We start from the raw sequence: 8846 nt of genomic DNA on the forward strand, positions 1-8846 counted from the left end.
ATATTGCATGTCTCACTGTCTGAGCATGAAAAAGCTGCAGTGAAATCTACTCACAGGTAACTGGTGCATATTCACGGTGCAACAATGAAATCTAAAACTTATCTGTGAGTGAAAGTGGAAGTAAAAAAGAAATGAAAAGTAAATGCAAAACAAAGCTGCAAAATGCAAATGTCTCAATGGTGACGGGTCGCAGCCTCCTGGAAGTTTTCAGCCATACTGAAACAACAGAATGATCTTATAATTTGACGGATATTCTTTGAAAGCAACTAAATAGCAAAATAAACAAATAAATGAATTCGAGTGACAAGTGTGCCAATACAGGCTGCTGTGGATGATTGTTGTTTGCTGAGCATCACCTTCAATTTCAGCCTCTTGTGGGCCTCACCACAGTGGCTTTGCTGTTTGTGTCTTTTGGTGCATTTGTAATAGAATTATATGAAAAATTAAATGACCTGCTTTGTGGTACAGGTCATCCAAGAAGATTATAATTTCATTTTAATGAGGGGACAGCTGTGCCTCTCAACCCTCTGGTGATCACTTCAAGCTCAAAGAAAGAAAGAATAACACAAAGGCAAATGTCAAAGCCTTAAAACGGGACCACAAATAAATGTACATCTTTTATTTACAAGAACAAACACATGAGGCTCACACAACCAATCGTGAGTGTGTGTGCTTTAATTTAAAATCAACATCTAGAAATTCAAGGTTTGTAGCATAATTACCGCTTTTGATTCCCGATTTAATTCCCAGTAATTGCAAAAATATTAAAAATCACGCACACTTACACCCTACTTTTAAATCAGCATGAAACGGATGGATGATATGTAGCAACAATTTGGATCTGGAAAGTATGACAAAATAAAAATGAAGAAGCGCTGCAATGAAAACGTCCAGATATTCAACAGCTGGAGGAGGAATGCTCCCTCGGATGTCAGACTCTCTCCCTCTCTTTCTCTCGCTCATGCTGTCACAGTGTCTCTCCACGCCCCCCTCTCCCTTTCTCCCTCCCAGACAGCTTCTTCCCTCCTCTCCGCCGCTGGAAGCTCAGTTGACCAGCGTCGCAACTGAGCGATGCGCCTCTCGGAGAGCCTGATTTTACGCCAGATTTGACATTTACGCCGCAGAGTATCCTGCATTCGTATATTTGAGTGACACACAATTTTTTAAAAAAAATCCCTATTCATTAAATTTTTTTTAACATAATAGTCATTTTGAAGAAAAATATTCCCAGGACAAGGTTTTCCAATACATATGTGAAAACTGACCACTAGCAATAGATAATTTACCTTCCGAACGATCCCCCGAGGGGAGGATTTGCTTTTCAACAACGCAGATTTCTTTGATTTTGAGAGCAGCCAGTGAAAACCGATAACTTTGATGAAGATGATACAGGACACGTCGGACAAACTCGCTTGATTTTGATGAATTTGTGAGCTCACAGTACGACCATTGAAGAAGCATCTTCAGGCAAACTACAGGGAGAAGATCTGCCTCACTAACAGGCTGTTATAAGGTAAATCTCAGCTTTGTCTGTGTATCTAGAAATCTAAGAGTCCCTTGACGTTTCCCTAACACTGGTTTACAATATGTGCCGGCCATAAGTGTGGCAGCACTTACAGAATTTAACTAGCTATGTATAAATATACGAGCCATGTAATGATTCAAGTATTAAAAAACAAACATTTACAGTATTAATACAGGTTGACATCTGTTGTCTTTAGGGGTTTTAATGAATCTAATCAATAAAAATACTAGAAATCTTTAGCACCTGTGGTTTTCTTTGTCTGTAATCTGGATATATATTGTTTTTTCTGACCTTTTCAAAGATATTGCTTTGAGTTTTTGAAATGACATTTTATGATTTTTTCTTAAAACGATTAATTTAATATTAATGACAATAATCTTTACAGCCACATATGATCTTCCTACTCCTGGTAATCTCAGGAGCTCCTCAGGGGTTTCGTCTGGGAGCTCTGATTTTCTTCTGAAATGTATTTTGCTTGGAGAAAAAAAAGTCAAAGAAATAACCAGTCACTAAAACTCTGTGGACTTGATGAAATGTTGTTTTGTTGAATTTTAAACATTAAACATTGATGTGAGGGACAGTGGTCCAAGCTAGGAAAACAACAGCATTATTTCCTTGTTTACAAAGAAGAGTGCATATGAATTGGTTAGTAACAAATTGGTAAGTTACATCACAATTTTAGGGCTCAACGAGCTGTAAAAGAATTGCTACATATGAAATAGCATCAGCTGTCCCCTTTACCTTGATGTCTGGTTGAAAAATAGTTTCCAAAAGCAAAGTTGTGCTGAGACTGGAGATATACCTTACACTCAGCTGGATGTCCTTGTTGGAATATCTAGCAAGAAAAGGTTTGTGGTCAATAATTGTTTCACATTGTCATTTTATGAACAAACAGTTTATCAACAAACAACAACAACAAAATTAGGGTGGACGTTGTTTGGCTGTCAGATCACTAAGAATTTCTCAGCTTAACTAGAACTACTTCTCGATCAATTCAAGAAACCCAATATCAATCAAGAAAAAAAAACACCCCAAAACAAAACCCATAAAATCAATTACATTTGATTTCTTCACCATAATTCTTTTTGCTTTCTGAGTGACAGTTAACTGGACTAGCATTGCACATCGATGTACCATCCACATCATTTGGCCTGTGTTACAGTTATTGCCATCATCCTGTAACCAGTTTGTACTGTTTCCACTGTGCTTGTGCCATACGAGCATGCCCAAATAAAAAGGTGGGGTAAAGTGCTTTCAAGGTGGGGCATGAAGTTTGAAGTGGGGTTGTAACAACATGTCAGCCAGATATTGGCATTGACCTTATTGACTTTTTATTGGCATATCTAAAAATTAGATGGCATTTAGCAGTGTCAGTGGCCTGTGTTCATCTCCCGTGTCTCTCTCTTGCCTGTATCAGATGTGGTCTGACTAAATGTTGAAAGATTATTTGATTAAGAGCTCAAAGACTCTTTACACGATTACCAAGTATTTCTGTTGGTATTGCCCAGACTGGTGTTTTGAACACTGACATTGGCTGGAATTTCCTAATGTAGTGTCTTCACTCTGGAAGCAGTTGAACCAAATTAGCAGAAAGCCTATACTCTGAGAAAATGCATTGACAAGGGACATATTTTTAGCTTCATGCATTGTAACAGTGGAGTTATTGTCGTTTTTTGCGGTGATCCACAATTGTGTTTGTATATAATTGCATACCGTAAGACCTTTTCTGTCCACAAACTACCAACTTGTGCTAGACTCAAATGCTTAAATTTAAAACAGCTACGCTGCCATATTTAGGGACACAAATACTCCCATATACACCAACTCTACACACCCATAAGTGTGGCAAGGTGGACACAAAGCACACACAAAACTTCCACTCTCCTCACACCAAGCATAGCTCCTCTGTGCTTTGCTGCATAAGTTTGTATCAGAAAAAAACTTCCCAACTTCATTCTTGCACTTAGACTTTAATTCTCCGGTGTCTGAAATTCTGGTTTAGGGTTTGGGGAGTGGCCACTGGTGCATAAGACCAACAAAAATCCCTTACTAATGTTACATGGTGGTCAGGGCGAAAGTTTTTGCTGATTTTGTGGTTTTCATGTCATGCAGTACTGCGTGTGTTGCAGGCTTGTTGCATCATGCTGCTCTCCAAAGGTTGGGCAGACGCACATGGATGGATTTTAGAAAAGACTGAGCCAAGAAAACTCCTTTCCTGTTGTTGTTGGGTGCATCTGTCTTACAGGCCCCTTCCACCCACTCAGTCTGCTACAGGGTGGGAACACTGCTCATGCATATGGACACCTGCAGGGTTGTGTGTACAAGTTTTAAGTAAATTGTTAAAAGAGGGAGAAAGAAAGAAACAAATAGAATAGGGAGATAAGAGTTAGGAAGGAATGATAAAATAAGGAAGAAAGACCAGAAAGTACAAAAAAAGTAGAAACAAAGTTAGTGAAAAAAGAAACAAAGGATCACAGTTCACAACACTAATCAGTTATAAGAAAATACACAAAATGACTAAACTGTATGGGCAAAAATTAAAGTTTCAGGGCAAACAGAGCCACAGGGAGGAAAAGGATGGCAGAAGATGAAATGGAAGAAGTGAATAAAGTGAAAAATAAATAATCTGATGTGGACTAACAAAGGAGGAAATCAACGCAAGAATGAAAGGATGGCAGGGAAAACAAGGGAAACAAAGATGATGGAAAGTGAATGGAAAACAATGGGAACAGATGTGATAGGACGGTAGTTAGAAGAAAAGAAAATGAATAAAACATAAGAAAGGGAGTGTGCAATACAAAAAAGTGCAGCAAAAAAAAAAAAGACAAAAGGAATGAAGGAAGAAAGCAATTTAGCCAAAAAAAGAGACTGACTGAATGAGTTATTTAATAAGTGGAGTAGTCCAGTGATGAGCCAAGAAAAAAAACAGTTTGGGAAAGGAAGCAATCTAAGGTCAGAAAGACGGGATAAAAAAGAAAGACGAAAGAAATGTTACAAAATGAAGGGAACAAAAATAAAGGCAAACAGGAATGAAAATGAAAATGGAGCAGACATGCAGCAGGAATAACCAAAGAATGAAGATGAGGGTGGAGGAAATAAGAAAGAAAACAAGGAAAAGAGATGGAAAAGTAGTCAAAGAAAGAAAAGAAGGACAAAGGTGAATAAAAGAAGCAACAGGTAAAAGAAAGAACAACCAAAACTGTTGATGTATCACTGAAAAGGGACTCGAGGGAGATTTGGAGGGGTTCTCTCTTACTCCTCCATCCCTCTCTTCCTTGGACCTCCAGCCCTCCTGTGGTCCTCAACCTGAAACCATCTGAAGCCCCCTGTGTGGTTGCTGGCCTCAGGCCTCTGTTGTCTCCATACTTTCCCTGCTGTTTGTACATGATGGGTTCAGTCGGTTCAGTCCAGCTATAAAAGCACCACTCCCCTTCTTTCTCCCCTGCGGCACAGGCAGGAGTTAGCAGGCCTCATATGGGAAGAGGAGGAAGAGGAGGCCTCACTGGTTCTCTTCATATCCTTCGCTTTTTTCCCCTTCTCCTCTTCTGTGCTCCGGTCTCCTTTCCTCTCCCACTTGGCTTGTTGGTTGGTTTGCGGTAGCATTTTCAGGCCTAGCCCTGGACGAGACGTTCATTTTTCTCCTCTTAGTTTTAAACCACTAACTAACCACTGACTCCCTGCATCCCCCCCACTCCTCTGCATCTAAGGAATGTCTTGTTCACCTCCTCTCTACGTCTCTCTTCTCTGATTCTTACAAGCTAAAGCGCACATGCGTTTGTGCCAACATCTGCAAAGATACACACATGTATCTTTTAGCAGACATGCTTTGAGCACACATGGCGTTACTTTTGCCAACAGGCGGACACAATTCGGCAACCCCACGTGAACACACACACACACATTTTGACACACAAAAGCCCCCCCCCCCCCAGACCCGTCAGTATGTGCCGACCACCTGTGAGGGTACACACACAGCCATAAACCTCCCTTTCTTCTCTCCCTCTTTTCCATTATCCTCCTGAGAGCCCAGCGCTGGGGCCTTCGCTTCCAATCCAAACATAGACCAAATTCCGAAAACCCCGACTCAAACCCCCCCCCCGTCTCTCTCTCTCATTTTCTCCTCTCCCACCCCTCTTTCTTTCTTTTGGGTTTGTGTTTGGAGGAAAGAGGCAAACGAAATGCTGGCCTCAGTGAAAAAGCCCTGGCAGAGCGAGGGAGTGAGTTGTGAGGTAGAGAAAGAGAGGAAAACAGCCTTGTCTCCTCAAGGTTGGGAATTATGATTGTAAAGGGGCCTCAAGTGCCGTCGCAGATGGGCGTAGGATCTTGTTCTGTGTTCAAGTGGCCTTAGATGGACAACAATATGATGACTGTTTATTTTTTTTCTTGTGGCTACTTTGATGATGTTAAATTTTGCGTTGGTGTCAGTCTCAACAAATCTCTAGGTCTGCTAGGAAGCCTACATGAAAGATTGTTGGCTTAATTGCTGCCCCTCCCTGAGCCGGGTTAGGTTGGAGGTGTCATCCTGTTAAAAGGGAGTTTTTTCTTCCCACTGTTGCCAAGTATTCACTCATAGAGAGTCGTTTAATTGTTGGGGTTTTCTCTCTATTGTTTATCTCCCTGTTATACTTCACTATATGAAACGTCTTGAGCCCACTGTTGTTGTGACTTGATCTGAACTGAATTTGACAAATGTGGACAAGCAAAGATTCAACACTCTTTAAAACAGTTTCCCTTTTTAAAAGTGATATACTCAAACTAATGACACAAAGTAACATTTTGGAACTCTTTTGGTGGTCCACTACTTTTATTGCACATTCAAAACCATTGAAAAGTAGACCCAGAGGATCTAGATTCAGAATCAGAATGCTTTAATAATCCCTAAGGAAATTATGTCATGTTCATGTCTAGGGTCTTCTTGTTGCTTGATGCAAAGACTCCATCTGATCTCCAGGGTCTTTGCTATTAAACTGCGTGACACCATCTTGGAAAGCGCAAGTGCCTTCAGAAGAAAACCTTTGTGTAAGATAAGGAGTCTGACGAGGGATTTAAAAAGCACTCCAAACTTTTTTAATAAGTTATTCCACTGAAGGGAAAATCAAGTGGCACTGATTTCACAAGATCAAGACCGAAATGCTCCAAATGTCTCCAATAAAGCCAGGAATTTAACTTCAGGATTTGAAAGATTTGCTGTCACAATGCATGCGCCTACAATCAGATTGCATTGAGACAGAACAACAAGCAGAACTGCTTGTTGCAGCAAAATACAGTACATGTCTACATGAGTGTAAGCTAAAGTAATTTGATTACAGCAAGAGTGGATCTCATTCGATTAGGTGTAGTGTGTTACAGTTCAGTATGTCTTTTCTAAATCTGGGACTTGGTAGCTTGCTGCATTTGATTCAAGTATGAATTCTCATATAAAAACAACTGAAGATGAAGTGAAGTGAGCAAATCCTCCAATTAAGTAAAAAAACAAAACAAGATAGAGATGGTGAGTGTGGATTTATATGCACTAAATAAATGAGTGGAAAAGCCCTTTTTCCCTACATGATATTGTTCCATCATCTGTTGCCATTGAGCGAAAATAATTCCATCTGAAAAGTTTACTTCATGATTAAGCACTAATCTGATGGATATTTCTTCATACAAAAAAAACCAGAAAATTGTGAATAACAGAACATTGCTGTTATTGTGTCGTCAGTAGACTTGGCTTCAGAAGCAAGAATCGCTTACGTTAGTAGGGAAAAAAAATGTCCTGATTGGTTGCCAAACTGACGTTTTTGGTCTTGTTTCCTTGCAAATTCTTTAAGTTGCCAGATGTCGCAGGTTGTGTCACACGTTTTGCCCCCTGAGTGCACACCTGTGACCCTGAAACGAGTGTATAATAAAATGTAGGAATGGAAAACACTTTTTGGAATAATCTTTTGTAATTGTCCCGTTTGGTGACGATGTGTTTTGCCTCTTGTTGGTTTGTGTGCTCGCATGTCAGCAACAGAAGACAAAAACCAGCAAGCCAAATGTAATGAAATTAGCGGAGAGGTGAGGAACAGGCAAGGGTGGTGTTGACCCAGATCAGTGGCATTAAAGTTGAGATGAGAGAGATTGTTTTTATTGTTTCAGGACTAATCTCCACTTTTTAATGGACAACTTGCAGAGTTAAAATTATTACACTGTAAATCTGTATAACAGATTTGCTTTAATCTTGAAACAGTGAGAGCAATAAAGAGCTTGTAATCCCTGCCATATAGGAAAGTCAGTATCTCCACCTTAGATGCATAGAAAAGTAGGACAGTATCACCACTGTGAGTAGTAACAGAAAGAAAAGGACCTCCAGCTGCTAGTGACAGAAGATTGTCTGGACTTAGTGAAAGGCTCCTCCAAACGAAATGGTGTCACCTCCTAGGTGAAGTAGTTTTGGAAATGCCCAAATGGGAGGGAAGACTGGGGAAGTCCCAGGATGTGCTGGAGAGATTATAATTGGCAGGCTCTGGAACATATCCACCCAGAAGAACTGGAGGTGATAGCGAGGGATAGGGAAGTCTGGACATTGCTGCTTACACTGCTAGGCCTGTGATGTGACCCTGTGGCTAAACATTTATTTCTCTCCTCAAGATCTTCCTTGCCTTTCTTCATGTGGGCTGTCCTGTCTACTTCCCCGTCTAATCTCCTTGGATATAGCCGCCTTCTTTTTTAAGGTTGCACAAAAAAACGCCCCTGTTTTGGTTTCAGATTTGGTTCCTGTCATATTCAACTGTTTTTCACAAATCCAGAGAGAAAACTGGATGAAAATGTCAGTCTGCTTGTTTCCCACAGTGTGAGGAAGCCAACTTAGTAATGGATTGTTTTGTGGAATCTGGAAGGAATCTGTTGCAGTGATTTACCTATAGCTTAAAGGTAGCCGAACCTTGACTCTCTATTGAAATGTGTACAAATGGACTGTTTTTTCTCAGGTGGCATCTGGCCCAACTCCTATACTGACTGGCACTCCTACAGGACTCATAATGTCTGCTAGCATTAAAACATAATTAATTCTTCCTGCTCAATTCTCAGCTGACTTTTTTCCAGCTCATTACTCTGCTATTTGATGGAGCCTTTTTCCTTTCCCTCCCTCTTTGTTTCCTCAGCTAGAATGAGAGGAACGGTCCACAGTACAGCTGGGATTGGTTATTATTTACTGGCTTGGCACATACACGAGCACACGCATACGAAAGCACGCATGCAGAGACTCCCTCACACACACACACACACACACACACACACACACACACACACACACACACACACACACAGTGGAAACAAATTGGGTGAATCTGCTCTGCAC

At 40.5% G+C, this 8846-nt stretch overlaps 1 protein-coding gene across 2 annotated transcripts in view; it reads left to right on the forward strand.

Moving 5' to 3' along the window:
* Window positions 1-1028: 1028 nt before the first annotated feature.
* The window catches only part of LOC102289548 (zinc finger protein GLIS2), a 30323-nt gene continuing 22505 nt past the window's right edge, over window positions 1029-8846 (forward strand). For both annotated transcript variants that reach the window (XM_005938448.3, XM_005938449.3), the window contains exon 1: window positions 1029-1513. The gene's annotated coding sequence lies outside the window, so the exon portion shown is untranslated. The remainder of the gene's footprint in view (window positions 1514-8846) is intronic.

This window comes from Haplochromis burtoni, unplaced genomic scaffold (genome assembly GCF_018398535.1).
Source record: "Haplochromis burtoni strain Fernald_Lab_line unplaced genomic scaffold, NCSU_Asbu1 Contig_253, whole genome shotgun sequence".
Taxonomy (NCBI): Eukaryota; Metazoa; Chordata; class Actinopteri; order Cichliformes; family Cichlidae; genus Haplochromis; species Haplochromis burtoni.